The 18,893-nt window shown below is 42.0% G+C and overlaps 1 long non-coding RNA gene across 5 annotated transcripts; it reads right to left on the bottom strand.

Moving 5' to 3' along the window:
• Positions 1-1,028: 1,028 nt before the first annotated feature.
• LOC147374186 (uncharacterized) lies at positions 1,029-11,651 on the bottom strand. 5 transcript variants are annotated; one of them, XR_015163214.1, is made up of 5 exons: positions 10,885-11,651; positions 6,903-7,023; positions 2,095-2,221; positions 1,762-1,946; positions 1,029-1,323 (listed from the first exon to the last, which is right to left on the bottom strand). It is a non-coding gene; the product is annotated as an uncharacterized LOC147374186 (long non-coding RNA). The 5 variants fall into 5 exon arrangements; XR_015163215.1 differs by lacking the exon at positions 1,762-1,946 and having other exon boundaries at positions 6,903-7,047; positions 10,885-11,631; XR_015163217.1 differs by lacking the exon at positions 1,762-1,946 and having other exon boundaries at positions 6,903-6,993; positions 10,885-11,628.
• Between the last annotated feature and the right edge of the window lie 7,242 nt (positions 11,652-18,893).

Raw genomic sequence — 18,893 nt, 5'->3', positions numbered from 1 at the left:
AAAATTAGCTTCTAGCATCTAGCCCTTGCTGGTTTGGTGGTTAGGATTCCTGGTTTTCATCCAGGCTACCCAGGTTCAGTTCCTGGGCAGGGAATTAAGATCTAATTTCATGCCACTGCTCACTGCTGCCTTGCCAAGATCACCACCATTTGAGTAGGATTTTTCTCTCTTGAGGCTATACACACTGTCTACTAGCCTGCGAAAGTGTTCCACTCTCCCTTGAGCTGGTCTGCTGTTCTAACAGCATCTCACACTCTAATAAATTTTATTCTGCCTCATGTCTGGAAATTCTTTTCCAACCCGCATGTGTACCATAACAACATCTGCAAAGCCCAAGCATGCTCCTTTCCCCCCGCCTGGCAACTGCCACCCCATCACCACCAACTGTGGTGTGTTTGGAATCTGTTGTGTGTTGGTAGCCATTGGAAGTTGGAGGCATGTTCCCACATCTGCGAATTTTCCCATGACTTCTTTAAAAAAATTTTTTTTGGAGGATAATTGCTTTACCATATTGTGTTGGTTTCTGCCATACATCAACATGAATCAGCCACAGGTATACATATATCCCCTCCCTCTTGAACCTCCGTCCCCTCGCCCACCCCATTCCACCCTCCCATGACTTGGGAATCTAGTGATTTTGGATACTGTGGCTACACTTTTAAAGCTATTGTGCTTCCTGTTCTCCTCACTGCCTCTTCTTTTTCTTTTGTTTCAATGAGAGTGAACCTGACAACTGTCAGAGTAGAAACCACATGGAGAGGAATCGCAGTCAGGGGTAGGAGCTCTGTCATTTACTTGACTGAGTAAGCTCAGGCAAGCCTTTTATCCACTTTGGCTCTTGGTTTCTTCGTCTTTAAGACTGGGGCAGGACCTCTTGCCTTTCCCATCCTACACAGATATTCTGAAGATGCAGGGGGTTCACAGATGTGAAATGCTTTAACTTGGCCAACTTTCTGTATTGATATGAGGATCGATTCTGGATCCTTATTCATTGTCATTGGACACCAGCTGATAACATCCTGGTTGACTTTTTTTGTTTTGAGCAGAGAAACTTTTATTGCAAGGCTGTGCAAGAAGATGGGTGGCTCATATCCTAAAAAGTCCTGAACTTTCAGCAAAGCATTTTTAAAAGTTTGGTGATGGGGTGAGTGTTGCAGGGTAGTGATCAGATCATACAAAATTCTCTGATTGGCTGAAGATGAGGGAATAGGGCGGTGTCACAGGAGTTAACTTTATTAGTCCTTAGGCTCCAGGAGGCCTGGGCTCATATGCTCATGGTCATCAAGTAGTTAACATCTTCCATTTGGTGGGGGGTTTTCATATCTGCAAAACAATTCAAGAGATTTGAGTCAAATAATTCAGGGAAGAGCTAAAACAGGATCCTGGTTGATTTTTGAGTCTATACCCTACCACTTTCCAGGAAAAAACTGTGGCATCTTTCAGAATGCCTACAAAATAATTGATCATTATATTTTCTATAAAATAGAGAAATATACTCGAGTAGAAGATCATGACCATGGGGTGGGATAAATCATAGATACATGGGTCATGGGCTCACTCGCTTCCCCTGATCCCTAGGAAGGAATCTATTTACCCCTTTACAATTGTCTCCTAATTGCAACTTCTTGGGCCATGGGCCCCATTAACACTTCTTCATAGCAACCCTGTTATTTGTCATTGGTTTTAGCCAGCCTCACCATCACCGCCTCCCAGGGGTAGTAAGAAATAGGAGGAACCTTATTTGTCCCTCTGCTCAAGTACCTGGAGAGCATCTCTTAGTGATTGTAGCTGGAAGTGTGACATTTAATTAGTGGAGAGCATTGAGTCAGGGGAGAGGCTGGCTGTGCCTTCCAGAGGGTGAGAAGAGGCTGGGGAAGAAGTGAAATGCTCAGGGGGTACAATTTGGTCCAGGTTTCCTCCCACATCCAGATTGGGTGTGCACATCACTGCAGGTGGAGATTGAAGAAGCTTCAGGAACTTTCCATCATGATGGGAACCATAAATGAGCCCCCCACGGACACCCTGTTTCTTCTGTTCCACCCATGCTTTATCTGAGGAAGCAAATGATGACCTGTCGGGAGGTGAGGACCTCACCCAGTGGAGCCTGGCCTCCTGCTGGCCTAGTGGCTGGTGCTTGGAGATGACCCTCTCCTCCTTGGAGCAGTTCTCTCAGGGTTACTTGGGATGCTGTCTCCAGGGCTTGAAGTCCTAAAAATTCCAACTGAATAAAACATAACCCTTTCAACTTTTAGGTTGTGACTATTTTTTAAGTCACCATTAGTAATCCTGAAGCCCTTAGGGAAGAAAGGGATGCAGATTCTAGTTGGCTCTCCATCACTCCAGCAGGGGGACCCAGCCATTCTGTGAACTGACTGAGAGAGTGGGTGGCTAGGAATTAGGAAAATATACACTCACCTTCTCATTCGAGTGGTTCTTTGGGGCACTGGCAGAGCATACAGAGGGTGTGGTATAAACACCTCCTGCCCCTAGCTCACAGCCACAGTCAAGTGATCTCGAGTAGGTGAATTTGGTGTGTTTTTTTTTCTTTGTGTCAGGCATTGTTCTAAGCATGCTAATCCTTGCAATGGCACAATGAAAGGGGATGTATTATTGTCCCCTGAATCACTCAGGGTTATCCAGAGAAACTAAGCCAGATGAGGTCTCTGCCTCTCTGTCTCTATCTTTACAGATCTATTATCTATCCATCATCTATTGATCTCAAGTAACTGGCTTACACAGCTGTGAGCACTGGCCAATCTGAAGTCTGTAGGGCAGATCAATAGGCTTTCTTCCTCTGAGAAACCTCAGTTTTGGTTTATAAAGTTGTTCACCTAATTGGATGAGACGGACCATAAAGAAGACTGCTGCTGCTAAGTCGCTTCAGTTGTGTCCGACTCTGTGTGACCCCATAGATGGGAGCCCACCAGGCTTCCCCATCTGTGGGATTCTCCAGGCAAGAACACTGGAGTGGGTTGCCATTTCCTTCTTCAAAGCATGAAAGTGAAAAGTGAAAGTGAAGTCCCTCAGTCGTGTTATTGCAGGAAGGCGGACCCCTTCCAGGGCCCAAAACTGGGCTCTTGTCTAACACTCAGAAATGAATTGTCTGAGGAGGCACATGTGCTGACAAAACAAGAGATTTTATTGGGAAAGGGCACCCAGGTGGAGAGCAATAGGGTAAGGGAACCCAGGAGAACTGCTCTGCCATGTGGCTCACAGTCTCAGGTTTTATGGTGATGGGATTAGATTCTGGGTGGTCTTTGGACAATCATTCTGACTCAGAGTCTTTCCTGGTGGTGCACACATCGCTCAGCCAAGATGGATGCTAACGAGAGGGATTCTGGGAAGTGGACAGACACGCGGTGTCTCCTTTCCACCTTTCCCAAACTCTTCTAGTTCTATATTCCTTATCAGGATCTCCTGTCATAAAACAACTCATGCGAATGGTTACTATGGTGCCTGGCCAGGGTGGGCAGTTTCAATCAGTGTGCTTCCCCTAACAACTCCCCCCGAGAGACTTCATACTCAAGATACTTCTTGGGAATTGGGGCGGGGGTCTCTTCCTTCTGTAACTTCTTCCTGCTGTGCATGGGTGTAGGCCTGCCTAGCAGAGCAGAAGTCTCTCTCTACCTGATCTAAGTTGGGGTGTTCCACATCTGAAACCAGCTTCCACCCTTGTAGTAACAGCAATTTAGTTTGAAACTGTTGGCCCCTCTCAGAGACGAAATAGACAAGGGCCAAACAGGAGACCTAACAGGATGGTCATCTCTGGTCCCCAGAAACAGAAGACAACATTTGGGGTGAGGGTTGCAGGGTTTGTGACCCTTTTTGATTGGTTGGTGGTGAGGCAACAGAGCTGTGCTCCAGGAATCTTGTGTTCAGTCTGGAGTTCAATCCTCCACCTGGGCGGGGGCTCAAAGACATTGTTATGCATATTTCTTTGAGTCGGAACCAGGGCTCTGTCTGGAGGCTGTACCAGCCTTTGATTGTTTCTTCTGTTTCTGTATCCCCTCCCTTCCCTGATTAGCATCAGTTTGAATCCACCATTTGGAACTCAGGGAAGGTCAAGGAGGCTGAATGAAGCCTATATCCCACAGACAAGAAATGAACAACACAGAACAGATCTCTACTCCAGAGCCCCACAGAGTTCTACTCAGTTTTAATTTAGGGAACTAGGCAACTATGACTGTGATAACTTCCTGTCAAAATGGAGCACAGGACTGCCTCAGCTTGGAGTATAGACACTGAATTGGAAGTATTTCTGAGTTCCAAGTTCTAGATCTGAGTCTAAGTGAAGAGGAACTAAAAAGCCTCTTGATGAAAGTGAAAGTGGAGAGTGAAAAAGTTGGCTTAAAGCTCAACATTCAGAAAACGAAGATCATGGCATCCGATCCCATCACTTCATGGGAAATAGATGGGGAAATAGTGGAAACAGTGTCAGACTTTATTTTTCTGGGCTCCAACATCACTACAGATGGTGACTGCAGCCATGAAATTAAAAGACGCTTACTCCTTGGAAGGAAAGTTATGACCAACCTAGATAGCATATTCAAAAGCAGAGACATTACTTTGCCAACAAAGGTTCGTCTAGTTAAGGCTATGGTTTTTCCTGTGGCCATGTATGGATGTGAGAGTTGGACTGTGAAGAAGGCTGAGTGCCGAAGAATTGATGCTTTTGAACTGTGGTGTTGGAGAAGACTCTTGAGAGTCCCTTGGACTGCAAGGAGATCCAACCAGTCCATTCTGAAGGAGATCAGCCCTGGGATTTCTTTGGAAAGAATGATGCTAAAGCTGAAACTCCAGTACTTTGGCCACCTCATGTGAAGAGTTGACTCATTGGAAAAGACTCTGATGCTGAGAGGGATTGAGGGCAAGAGGAGAAGGGGACGACAGAGGATGAGATGGCTGGATGGCATCACTGACTCGATGGACATGAGTCTGAGTGAACTCTGGGAGTTGGTGATGGACAGGGAGGCCTGGGGTGCTGCGATTTATGGGGTTGCAAAGAGTCAGACACGACTGAGCAACTGATCTGATCTGATCTGTTGATTACAAAATCTCAATCCCTTGGTCTGCCATTTTAGTGTAACAGACCCAATTAGAAGTAGTTGGAGGAGTGATAACTGGAATTTAGTAGACAAAATAAATCTCATTTCTTTTTATAAGAATAGGCCTGAAACCCAGTCTGGACCTGGCACTTCAGGGAGACAGGTAGCCAGTTGCCTAGTTTTATAAAAAGTAAGGTCGCAGTTACTAGCTTCCAGCAGACACTGTTTTGAGAATGGTGGCATCCAAGCCTGACACGATTCAGAAAACTCAAGTGTTTAGCAATACAAGGTCTAATCTGAAAGTACACCCATAACATCACCTAGTTATTTCCTAGGATATTGGAACCCGTAGCTACTCTAATAGCCAAAGCGGATTTCACCATTAATGATGTCAGTTTTCTCTAGGTATGAGAAGATGCAAGAATTGGGACTTGTAAAATCTTCTCCTGAAAAGATCTAACTATCTGAAGGCCTGTTCTGCCAGTTTTTCCCAGAGCACAGAGTGCCTCATTCCTGATTTTCACCCTGAACTCCTTTCAGGGGCGTTGAAAGTCAGCAGTTGCAGCGGCCATGATTTAATCTTTGTAGATGTAGATGGTAATTGTCAGTCTTCAGTTGGCAGAGCCCCTTTTTGCTCATAAACTTGACCATGATTTTGAGGGGGGCATTTCATGACCATTTTATCCCATGGTGCTGAGAATGTCCATTCTCAGGTTTGGCAAAGATTTTGTTGACAGGCCACTCAATGTGCTGTTACTGGACTAGACCATAAAACAGTATCCAAAATTCTCTGGACCACCTGTCTTGCTAGCCTCTTGGTCCAGGAAAATATTCCCTCTTTTTGCTTCTTCCCATATCTAGAGTTACACTGTTACCATCATTGATCTCATATGGGACTATATATTATTCTATTAGAGGCCTCAGATACACATTTGATGATGTAAGAAACAGTAATTTTGTAGAACAGGTGAAATACAAATAACATAGCCAGCAGTATTAGTAAAGTCACAAATAAGACTTAAGAGCTTCCATTAGATGTAGCCCCGTATATCTCAGGTCATCTGACTTAGTCTGCTCTGTAGAATCGTTATCTTCCAGGGAAATTACATATTGGCACCGTCTGTAAGGCACATAGCCCCGTTTTCTAGTGTTACTAGACTGATTGTCCTTAGTATGATTTAATTGTTTCCAACACAGAGGAAACTTTAAACCTAAATTACCACAGCCTGGTGTTATCTATATAAATCCATCCCATAATTGTGGGAGATTTTTCCTCCTTTGCTGAAACTTTTCTTGTTGCTCTGATTAAGCTTGAGTAATAGAAAAAAGCTCAAATTTATGGCCAGAGTCAGAGCAGGCATTATTAATTGGCCTGGTGAGGGGATCCCATCTAGTAATATCACAGTAACCTGAATATGACTATAATTTTTTTTTAAGTAAATTTCTCAGGGCCAACCAGTTAGAGTCTTGTAGTAGAGAAATTTAACAAGGTAACCCAGAACTAGACATAGGTAATTGGCCACAAACCCAACAATTGAATTGATTTCTAAAACTAGCATAGAATCAGGCCTATGATAGAAAAGCATTTGATTTATATGCAAAGGTCTAAGAAGTCAAGAAAACATAAATGATCATATGAATTAGGTCCAGCATGTTGGGCAAGCTGTCTACCTCTGATGTCATTGTCTTCTCATCCTGGTGTAATGTAGTTTCTCCTGCTTGAGCATCATTTTAAGGTGAGATCAGGTCAGCTGTCTTCTCTATAGACCAACCCACTGTAGGGGCCTTTGGAAGTGGGAATTAATCTAAGAGTTAATTTCCCTTCAGTTTCATTGTGCATGAGCTAGTTAACAGTACCTGGTAAAAAAAGTCCTTCCATCCAGGTTGGAGACAGTCCCTTAAATTATGTCTTTTTCCAGTCCTGGTTGCAGGTCATGAGGCATCTGATCTTCATCCAAAGATAGATTACTGAGACAAACTTCAGAAACAAACTTAGGGTGTTCTTTAAGAATTTAATTAAATTTTACATTAATATCACATAACAGCAAATAACTATCTAAGAGATGAGTCTTACTAGATGCAGAGCTCCATTAACAAACTGGGATTGAATATTTTTTGAAATATCTTTTTCTCCCTAGAGTTACCCTCATTTTTATCAAATATAACCAAATTAAGGCTAGTTTGTTTGCAAAATAGGTCTGTTCTCACTAATTTTGGTCTGATGATTTATATAACCATAATTGATTATAGAATTTTATTTTGCTGAAACATTTATAGAGTCTCAGACTGAACTTTTAAAATAAAACAGGGCTGGGAAACACACACCAAAGGCTTATCACAGATTTTGCCTAACAAATCTAGGTGAATTCTTCCCTTTTAAGGTCTCAAAAATTTCTCAAGATTTTTGTACCCTTGAGATAACTTTCCTAACTCATTTGATACTGGAAACCTAAGAATTTCCAATTTTTGGAGGAGTCAGATAGAGAGAAAATATAATTGTTTTGTTTATAACGTTTAATTTTACCAAAGTATTGTCATAATTCGTTTGAGAGGAAGGTTTTCCCTACTCCCTGAAAACCCGTAATTTTTCAGATAGAAACCATAAAAGTTATAACCACATTCGCTGGTTCATTCAGTCCTTCTGTTAACTTTTGTGAAGTCATCAGGTTTTCTATTAGAATACCAGGACATATCAGAATGTTAAGAACTCCATACAATTTCTAGGATATCTGTATTAGTAATTTTACCATACATTATAACATAAGTGGATTTATTACTCATTTGATAATCTTTTTCATATAATTTAACCACCCAAATAAACACAGTTTAATATTTCTCTTTGGGATGTTTCAGGGGCCCTCTGAAGCACCCCAAAGTTAGCTAGAGGTCAAAAGAACTTCAAAAGAATTCTATTTAGGAAGTTTTATCAAAAAGATCAATTAAAAGAGTTTAGAACATTTGGTCAGATTTAGTCAATGTTGATGGGTGTATCATTTAGCTTGTTGATATGGCACAATAGGCCTAAATACCAAGGCTCAAGGTCTAGTGAAAGTCAGCTCCGCCATCTTGGACCTAATTGACTCTAACCAGTTTTCTTTTCTTTTCTCTTTTTTTTTTAAGAGAAATGTATTGGTTTATTGGTTCAATTCAGTTCAGTCGCTCAGTCTTGTCCAACTCTTTGTGACCCCATGAACCGCAGCATGCCAGGCCACCCTGTCCATCACCAACTCCCAGAGTCTACCCAAACCCACATCCATTGAGTCAGTGATGCCATTCAACCATCTCATCCTCTGTCATCTCCTTCTCCTCCTGCCCTCAATCTTTCCCAGCACCAGGGTCTTTTCAAATGAGTCAGCTCTTCGCATGAGGTGGCCAAAGTATTGGAGTTTCAGCTTCAACATCAGTCCTTCCAATGAACACTCAGGACTGATCTCCTTTAGGATGGACTGGTTGGATCTCCTCGCAGTCCAAGGGACTCTCAAGAGTCTTCTCCAACACCACAGTTCAAAAGCATCGGTTCTTCTGTGCTCAGCTTTCTTTATAGACCAACTCTTACATCCATACATGACCACTGAGAAAACCATAGCCTTGACTAAACAGACCTTTGTTGGCAAAGTAATGTCTCTGCTTTTTAATACACTGTCTAGGTTGGTCATAACTTTCCTTCCAAGAAGTAAGCATCTTTTATTGGTTCAGGTAACTGAAAAGCCTGGGAGTAGATCTGGCTTCAAGTGTGATCTGATTTAGCGACTGAAAGGATGTCATTGGGATCTTTGAGTCTTGGTTTTGCCTTTTCTCTGTTAGCTTCAGGCTCCAGACACACATATTCGCTGATACAAGTTGAGAGGAAAACTCAGTTCTTCCTGGTGGGGCCCACCGAAATCCCCAAACTCATTTTTATTAAACCAATTTGCAGCAAATACACGTTTGTAAACCCACAGCTATAGTTAGGGAGAAGCAGTTTCCATTGATTAAACAATGCCTGAGTCACAAGTTCCAATCCTGGGGCTGGGAATAGAGATCATCTAATCACATCATGTCAGAGTAGAAGAGAGCTGGTTCCCCAAAGAAAGTTATGATACTCTTTCCAAGAAAGGGAGGTGAACACTGGGCAATGTTATCTTCTCAACTCTAGGCAAAGACACAAAATGTCCTAACCTGTTTCCAAGGTTCTAACCAGTTTTCTTATGGCTGTGTCATTTCTAACAAAATCCATTTATCTGACTAATTGTAATCCAACTTTAGAAAATCCTGATCATGCATAACTCTTCAGTATTTTTCACACCTTTTTCTTTCTTTCTTTTTTTATACTGAAAACACACTTCCTACTTTCATTTAGCAACCAAGAACTAACTTTTATATTAGCATTTTATAGATTGGTGAGCATAAATACCAGTGATAATTTCTAAAACCCTTGCTTTCTTAGAACATTTTAGGATGGCACCAAACATTATTCATTTATAGTCCCAAATCTCTTTAGTTTCTCTGTAAAAGGAAATTAGTGTTTAGTAGTAAATGTTTCAAAATCTTATTTTATTTGGAAATGACCTAATTATTCAATAGACTTCCAACACTTAGCACAACCCTTAGAAATTTAAGTTATGCCAATCTGGAGAGACTGTTTTAGACAGATATTTCTAAAGAATAATTATTCTTAATAGAGTTTATATAAAGCTCATTTACATTTTTTTAGAAGTTTCTTCACTCAAGGTAATTTCCTTGTGGACAAACTTGTAACAGATATAATATTTAACTTATATTAAACCTAGGTACAATGAAAATATTCTACTTAATGTTAATTACTCTAAGACATGTCTATATTTCTATATTAGATAGGTCAACAAACATTAATATTAGGTATTTAATACTGAATATTTCCCAATTCACATGAACCTGGAATTTATTGTTTAATTTAGAATTATTTGATTTGTAAACACTTACCTTTTTAAAGCCAGTTAAATAGAGCTCATTTACAAATTAACCTCAAAAATATTACCCAGAGACAAAGACATACCAAGACATATTTAGACAGACACAGTGCAAGATCTAGCTTCATTTTCTAAGTTTAGTCATGAATTAGATATTACAATATAAAATTTACTAGTTTATAAAAAAACAGTTGAAATAAATAAAAATTTTAAAGTCTTTTTCCCCTTTTCCCTCAGTCTCAGGAGTTAGAGATGGTCTAAATAAGTGTTCCTGAGAGCCCTGGTCTCAAGACACAGGGAAAGAAAATCAAGTTCTAACAAAATGGCGGCAGGTCTAAACCAAATGGTGGCCAGACAAAACAAAATGGCCATCAAAAATCACAACACAGAACACAGAGTTAAAACACACGCATATAAACCTGGCAGTCCTCATCAGACACTCCCTTAAATACAAGAATACGGTCTCTCAGAAAACCTCCTATAGAGACACAGAACTTCAGATCCAAGTACTAACATATCTCAGGTCTTCAAAGATTTCAAGGGTGGAAAGGAAGCCCAGTTGAAAGAAGAAGGGGGAGGAGGCGGGAGAGGAAGGTGAAAGGGGTGGCCTTACAGACATCTCCTGCCACCTACAGATACCCAGGCGTTATGGGACTTTTCCCTGGGCTTCCAGAGAAGGGAGGACTGGAACTCGGCCCTACCAAAAATCAGACCAGACCAGAACCAGAAATCGAGTTCTCTGCCAAGAGGAGGTGATCAGTCTCTAACCCTCAGCTCAGGCTGAGGGCCTTTCGACCAGATTCCTGCGTCCAGGACCGGGGGACTAGAAAAACGGGGAAGGATAGGAAGGGTTAAGGAGAGGAAAGAGAGAGGGAAGGGGAGAGAGGTCAATAAAGTCTCTTGTTCCTTACCCGGTTGGGGCACTCTGGCCAGTTGTCCACGTCAGGAGGAGACCAGGGACAAAAGGGTCCCAGTTGTGGCCGCTGGATCTGGTCCATTGGCAGGCAAGCTGGCCCCTGAGTACCTCGAGTGGTCAGGATGTCAGTCTCAGCAAAGAAGAGTCCCCGCCAGAATCGCCATTTGTTGCAGGAAGGCGAACCCCTTCCAGGGCCCAAAACTGGGCTCTTGTCTAACACTCGGAAATGAATTGTCTGAGGAGACACATGTGCTGACAAAGCAAGAGATTTTATTGGGAAAGGGCACCCAGGTGGAGAGCAATAGGGTAAGGGAACCCAGGAGAACTGCTCTGCCACGTGGCTCGCAGTCTCGGGTTTTATGGTGATGGGATTAGTTTCCGGGTGGTCTTTGGCCAATTATTCTAATTCAGAGTCTTTCCTGGTGGTGCACGCATGGCTCAGCCAAGATGGATGCTAGTGAGAGGGATTCTGGGAAGTGGACAGACACGTGGTGTCTCCTTTCGACCTTTCCCAAACTCTTCCGGTTGGTGGTGGCTTATTAGTTCTGTATTCCTTATCAGGATCTCCTGTCATAAAACAACTCATGCAAATGGTTACTATGGTGCCTCGCCAGGGTGGGCAGTTTCAATCAGTGTGCTTCCCCTAAAAGTGTCCGACTCTTCATGACTGCATGGACTGCAGCCCACCAGGCTCCTCCATCCACGGGATTTTCCAGGCAAGAGTACTGGAGTGGGGTGCCATTGCCTTCTCCGAAAGAAGACTGAGCACCAAAGAATTGATGCTTTTGAACTGTGGTGTTGGAGAAGACTCTTGAGAGTCCCTTGGACTGCAAGGAGATCAAACCAGTCAATCCTAAAGGAAATCAACCCTGAATATTCCTTGGAAGGACTGATGCTGAAGCTGAAGCTCCAATACTTTGGCCACCTGATCGAAGAGCCAACTCATTAGAAAAGATCCTAATGCTGGGAAAGATGGAGGGCAGGAGGAGAAGCGGAAGACAGAAGATGTGATGGTTAGATGGCATCACTGACTCAATGGACATGAGTTTGACCATGCTCCTGCAGATGGTGAAGGACTGGGAAGCCTGGTGTGCTGCAGTCCATGGGTCACAAAGAGTTGGACACAACTGAGCAACTGAACAACACCACTCACAATATTGAGAGTAATCGCCCTCATTTAAAGTCAATGGATTGCAGCTGTTAAACATATCTACACAATATCGTCACAGCAACACCTAGATTAGAGTTTGATTAAAGAGCTGAGTGATTTCCCTGGTGGTCCAGTGGCTGAGCCTCTGCCTTACTTCCAATGTAGGGGGCCTGGGTTGGAACCCTGGCCATGGAGCTGGATTCCCACATATGCAAGTTAAGAGTTTGCGTGCTGCAACTAAAGATCCTGCATGCTGCAACTGAGATCTGGTGCAGCCAAATAAATGAATACAAATAGATATTAACAAAATAGCCAGGCACTATAGTCTGGTCAAGCTGACACTCGAAACTAGCCGTCACACCCACTTTTACACATGAGCAAACTGAGGCAGAGAGTTCATGCCCAAAGTCTGGGCTTTGATATGACAGGGTTAGAATTGCAACCTGGGCTCCTCAACTGTGCCCTTCCCCATTGTGCTGCTCCGTGGCCTCACTGGTTGTGATTTCCTCAAGTAAAGATGAGACTGATACTGCCTGCCCCTTTCTTTCTTTCTTTTTTTTTTTAAACATTTTGACAGTGTGGCATGTGAGATCTTAGTTTCCTGACCAAGGATCTAATCCTCGCTCCCTGTGGTAGAAGCATGGAATCTTAACACTGGACCACCAGGGAAGTCCCTGCCTGCCTCTTTCTGCTCAGAAGATTCCTGTACTTATTTATGTGCTTTTATTCTGTCTCATTCCAAATTGGATTCAAGGAAGCTCTGAGAAATCAACAGCTCAATTCTCATAAAGATATTTGAAGACTATGACGGGAAAACAAAAATCAACATTGACCATGCGCCTCCGTGTTTCAGAAACAATGCTAGCATCTCCGTTTGTTGTCTCATTTAATAGTCACAAAAATGCAACTCCATCCCTGGAGGTTCTTTGAAGGCATCTAGACCTTGCCAGTTTCCTTGATGCATTTCTCAGGGCTGGGAGCAATGGAGACACATTACTATTAAATGCCTAAGAATTATCATTAAATGCCTAAAAATCAGTGGGATTGTTGCCCAGGGGTGAAACAGGAGAACAAGGCGATTGTTGCTGAGGGCTTCTTGAGTGGGGCGAAGGGTTTTACATGGGATCCAGTTTTCCAGGAGATGAAAGAAGAAGTCTAGATCATGTTGCCCTGAGAGGGAAGGAGTCTTCTCCAGAGACTCTTTGGGGAAATCATCTGCAGGTGTGCTTACTAAAATTATCCACTTATTTAGTGCAACACACTCCCCAGGCTGGAAAACACTGCCACATACATCACCTGGACTCTTTAAAGCTTGCTCCTCCTGTAGGCAAAGTCACTCCTCTTAATGGGTACTGAATACCTTTAATTCCAAGCCCTGGAAAGTGTTCCTCTGGAGGGAAGTAACAGGAGTAGGCTTCTGCTCTGGCTTTTTCTACATCAATCCCTCCTCGTATAAACCCAAAGCAGAAAAATAGCTGGCCCAGCAAACAGAAGGCTTTGTGTTAAGTGGATGAGTGTGAAGGAGTGGTTTACCTGTAGGCACGGTTTGGGTACTATGTTTGTATTAGTAGAAGATATCCTGGCAAATGGTCTGGTTTATTTCACCCTTGTCTCTGGGAAGACTGGGGCTTTCTGAAGTTCCCAAGAATGTCAACTTGAGTCTTGATCTCAGGGAAATATGCTGAGGTGAAGAGGCACTGGCCTCTTGTCATGTGTTAGGAGGAAAGGGTGTGAGGTTTTGGAATTAACCATGCTTGGTTTGAAGGGGCTTCCTTGGTGGCAGAACTTGTCTGCCAAGGCAGGAGATGAGGGTTTGGTCCCTGGGTTGGCAAGATCCCCTAGAGAAGGAAATGGCAACCCACTCCCATATTCTGGCTGGGGAAATCCCATGGACAGAGGAACCTGGTGAGCTACAGACCATGGCATCGCACAGAGAGTTGGACACAATTTAGCGACTAAACAACAACAATAGCAACAAATGCTTGGTTTGAGTCTTAGCTGTGTCAACTCCTAGTCGTTTGAGATGGAGCAAGTTACTTTCCAGGACTGTTTTCATCAGATCAGATCAGTCGCTCAGTCATGTCTGACTCTTTGTGACCCCATGAATCGCAGCACGCCAGGCCTCCCTGTCCATCACCAACTCCCAGAGTTCACTCAGACTCATGTCCATTGAGTCAGTGATGCCGTCCAGGCATCTCATCCTCTGTCGTCCCCTTCTCCTCTTGCCTCCAATCCCTCCCAGCATCAGATTCTTTTCCAACTCTTTGCATGAGGTGGTCAAAGTACTGGAGTTTCAGCTTTAGCATCATTCTTTCCAAAGAAATCCCAGGGCTGATCTCCTTCAGAATGGACTGAGTTGGATCTCCTTGCAGTCCAAGGGACTCTCAAGAGTCTTCTCAACACCACAGTTCAAAAGCATCAATTCTTTGGTGCTCAGCCTTCTTCACAGTCCAACTCTCACATCTGTTTTCATATATATGTGTATATGTATATGTATTCAATACATGACATTGGGAGATACTGTGAAAAACATAGAGCTGTTTGGAGCATCACCATGAGACAATAATGTACAGGACTTGGCCTGTGGTAGGTGCTCAGGAGGTGTTGAGTCTTATCCTTTCCAGAATAAGGAAAGATTCAGGTTCCTGCTAGAAGCTTGAGGTCAAGAGATAGCCAGATCTCTCTGGGTCCTCATGAGGGGCAGAGGCGCCAGACTTGAGCACCCTCCTGTCATCAATACCTGCCCCCTCTTCCTAGTCCTCCGAGGCTACAGAGGCTGCAGACAGGTGATGTGTTTGTTTGTGGGAGGGAGGGGCTGTGCATGGCAGTAAGAAGGCTGGGGTAACCCGGGAGCAAGGACATCAACTATTCCTTGAAACCACTCCCAGTCAAAACACACACACACATATACAAATACGTATGTGTGTGTGTGTGTATATATATATATGTATATGTATATACATACGTATACATACATATATATATATATATATGTATGTCAAATCTGAAAGCCGAGGGACAGTGTGGAGGATTCGAGAGCAAGAGAAGGGAGGCCTGACTAGTTTATTGTTGTTTTGCTGCTGGCAGGATGCTAATCAATTTAGATCTCTTGTCCAACAAACCACAGGAATAATCTTGCTCAAGTCAACTTTTCTGTATCCTGAATCTGTCACCGGTCTTCCATCTGTCCCATGTTTTTCTCATTCTGTTGGGGTTAATCCCAGTAGATGTTATCTTTAGATCAAGGCCTCTGACTCTACTTTTGCAGTCGTTTGCAAGAAGTTCGAGTCTCTTAACGATTTTCATCTGTTGACTTCTACTGAAGGCTGTTTTCTCCCATATGTTTTACAAAATGCTGAGGTCATTCTGACTTTGTTTCCTGGGAGGGGCTCCTCTTGCTTCTCTGAGAAGCATGCTCTCCATCTGATGCTTTGCCTGGTGCCTGTGCTCAACCTCCATAATCTTTCTTTGCTTTACTGCTGTACTCTCTGTGGAAAGAAAAGACACTTTCCTTTTTTAAACAATCTAAGCCACTTTTTTTTTTAATACTTAAGAAAAATTAATTATTTGGCCACACAAGGTCTTAGTTGCAGCATGCAGGACCTTTAGCTAAAACGTGAACTCTTAGCTGTGGCATGTGGGATCTAGTTCCCTGATCAGGAACAAACCTACGGCCTCTGGAAGCCTGGAGTCTTAGCCATTGCACCACCAGGGAACTCCCAAGAAGAGGTGTTTTCTGATGAGGGTCTTGACTGGGCACAAAATAACCTCCCTACAGGTCTTTTTTGTTGTAAAAGTTTTCCTGCTAATCAGCAGCCAAAGTAACACATATGGGGAAATTACAGGGGCTCAAGGCATCTCAAAAAGTTCCCATAGTAGTGGTTTTATGGTCTATACCGATATACTGGATATCATTTTCTTTTTATGTTGTAGTTCTTTTTTTGTTGTTACCATGTTATACTTTGAATTAAAATTTTCTTTGGATTTGGAACTCAGTTTTAAAAAAAAGGATGAATATTAAAGCATCAGATCTCTGTTTTAAATCTTGGAACAGGGAATTCCCTGGTAGTCCAGTGATTAGGACTCGGTGCTTTCACTGCTGTGACTCAGGTTCAATCCCTGGCTGGGGAACTAAGATCCCACAAACCATGTGGCAAGGCCAAAAAAAAAAAAAAAAAAATTAAACCTTGGAACACTTCTTTATGGTTTTAGGATAGGGATAGAGGAATATTTGTTTTATTTTTAATTTAATTGTCTTGAATGAGAAATGTCTGTATTATTTTGCCTTGTTGTGACAAGTAACCTTTACCTTTGTTCTTATGGTACTTTGAGACCACAGTCATATAATTGTACATAATTATATAATTTCCTTATGTAACATAATCCTCTCATGATAATTCAGACTTTACATATATTTCTGAGATTGTTAAAGATAACTTCCTATTAAAACACATTATGTATTAGTTTCAATTCAGTTCAATCCAGTTGCTCAGTCATATCTGACTCTTTGCTACCCCATGGACTGCAGCTCGCCAGGCCTCCCTGTCCATCACCAACTCCTGGAGTTTACTGAAACTTATGTCCATTGAGTCGGTGATGCCATCCAACCAGCTCTTCTTCTGTCATCCCCTTCTCCTCTTGCCTTCAATCTTTCCCAGCATCAGGGTCTTTTCCAATGAGTCAGCTCTTTGTATCAGGTGGCCAAAGAATTGGAGTTTCAGCTTCAACATCAGTCCTTCCAATGAATATTCAGGACTGATCTCCTTTAGGATGGACTGGTTGGATCTCCTTGCAGTCCAAAGGACTCTCAAGAGTCTTCTCCAACATCACAGTTCAAAAGCATCAATTCTTTGGCGCTCAGCTTTCTTTATAGTCCAACTCTCACATCTACACATGACTACTGGAAAAACCATAGCCTTGACTAGATGGACCTTTGTTGGCAAAATAATGTCTTTGCTTTTGAATATGCTGTCTAGCTTGGTCATAGCTTTTCTTCCAAGGAGCAAGCATCTTTTAATTTCATGGCTGCAGTCACCATCTGCAGTGATTTTGGAGCCCCCCAAAATAAAATCTCTCACTGTTGCCACTGTTTCCCCATCTATTTGCCATGAAGTGATGGGACCAGATGCCATGATCTTAGTTTTCTGAATGTTGAGCTTTAAGCCAACTTTTTCACTCTCCTCTTTCACTTTCATCAAGAGGCTCTTTAGTTCTTCTTCACTTTCTGCCATAAGGGTGGTGTCATCTGCATATCTGAGGCTATTGATATTTCTCCCAGCAATCTTGATTCCAGTGTGTGCTTCCTCCAGCCCAGCGTTTCTCATGATGTACTCTGTATATAAGTTAAATAAGCAGGGTGACAATATACAGCTTTGACGTCCTCCTTTTCCTATTTGGAAAAGGAATCCCCTCCCAGGAAACAAAGTCAGAATGACCTCAACATTTTGTAATCTGTTGTTTCATGTCCAGTTCTAACTGTTGCTTCCTGACCTGCATACAGGTTTCTCAAGAGGCATGTACATGTACTAGTTTACATGTAATAATAATATTATGAATATTTGAATAATTAGGGCTTTATTTTGAATGAACATTAGGGAATCGTGAGATACATTGAATGTTGACTTTCAGGGTCAAATAAACCAGTTTAACTGTTTTGCTTAATTTGAACTGAACTTTATTTAGCTAAAAATGGCCAAAGACCCATTTCTCTTCTCATATGAGTTAGAAAAATCAGTGGTGACGTAATTATAAGTAAATGCAGTTTTCTGAATTGCCTTCAGTTCTACTGGGAAAACATCATAACTTTTAAACCACCACTTCTTAAAACATGTGATAACTACTCACACTTACTTTAAGTTCTAAATCTTAAAATTCCAAAGTTATGTACAGCAATAGAGCTACTTGCTGTAAACTTACCATCAAACTGATGAGCAAAGTCTGACTCTCTTAGTGAGCTGCAGATTGAAGTTGGAAGATGTACAGAGTTGCCTAGTTCTTTGAGATGCATTTTAATATACTCTTCCATATTATTCCTTTACATTATATTTTTTAGTTTCTACCCTTCATTTTTCCCTCTTTAATTTTATTTTATGGATTTCCCCAAAATAAAGACTATCAAAATCCATTAGAATGTATCCAGTCTGACACATTAGTTTGCCTTTTCATATAGGAAATAGATGACTTTGTTATGAATATCTCCAAATGCATAAGCACTCTCCCTTTTCTTTGTTTCTTTCTGTCTGATTAATTCATTCATATTAAATATGCATTGCTTTTTGTATTCTGAAGTAGCAAGTCTCTTGGGAAAATGATTTTTTAACTATCAGATTTTATCTGAAAAATAATTTCAACAATTGGAGAATGTCAAGAAAAAAGTACTGGTAAATAAACCTTAATTGTTTCATTAGGATATTATTGAAGAATTATCCAAAGTAAAAACAATGGTGGGGCAAAGCTCACTGAGGATTTTGTTATTCACAAACTGGCAGTTTACCACATTTTCCTAAGTGAGACCCCACACTGCCTACACAGCTGAAGAGAGGACTGAACATTTTATACAGACTGAGTGTACATTCAACTTGAATAATTCAGGTCAGAAAGAGAGGAGGGGATTTGCTTAAGTGGAGAAACCCTAGGAACCTTCATTCTGCCCAGTCTTTCAAAAGGGAGAAAATACATCCTGATCTGAATTCTGTGAGTTGAAAATCAAAACTATGGATCAAACAGATTTCAATCACATTTAGAGTTTTGGTTGAATCGTTAAGTCATATCCGACTCTTTTGCAACCCCATGGACTGTAGCCCACGGGATTTTCCAGGCAAGAATACCAGAGTGGGTTGCCATTTCCTTCTCCA

The sequence above is a fragment of the Bos grunniens genome, chromosome 4, assembly GCF_055505025.1.
Source record: "Bos grunniens cultivar Pamir isolate PY7600 chromosome 4, Bosgru_T2T1.0, whole genome shotgun sequence".
NCBI lineage: Eukaryota > Metazoa > Chordata > Mammalia > Artiodactyla > Bovidae > Bos > Bos grunniens.
The sequence above is the reverse complement of the archived record's forward strand: the minus strand, read 5'-3'. Positions and strand labels throughout refer to the sequence as shown.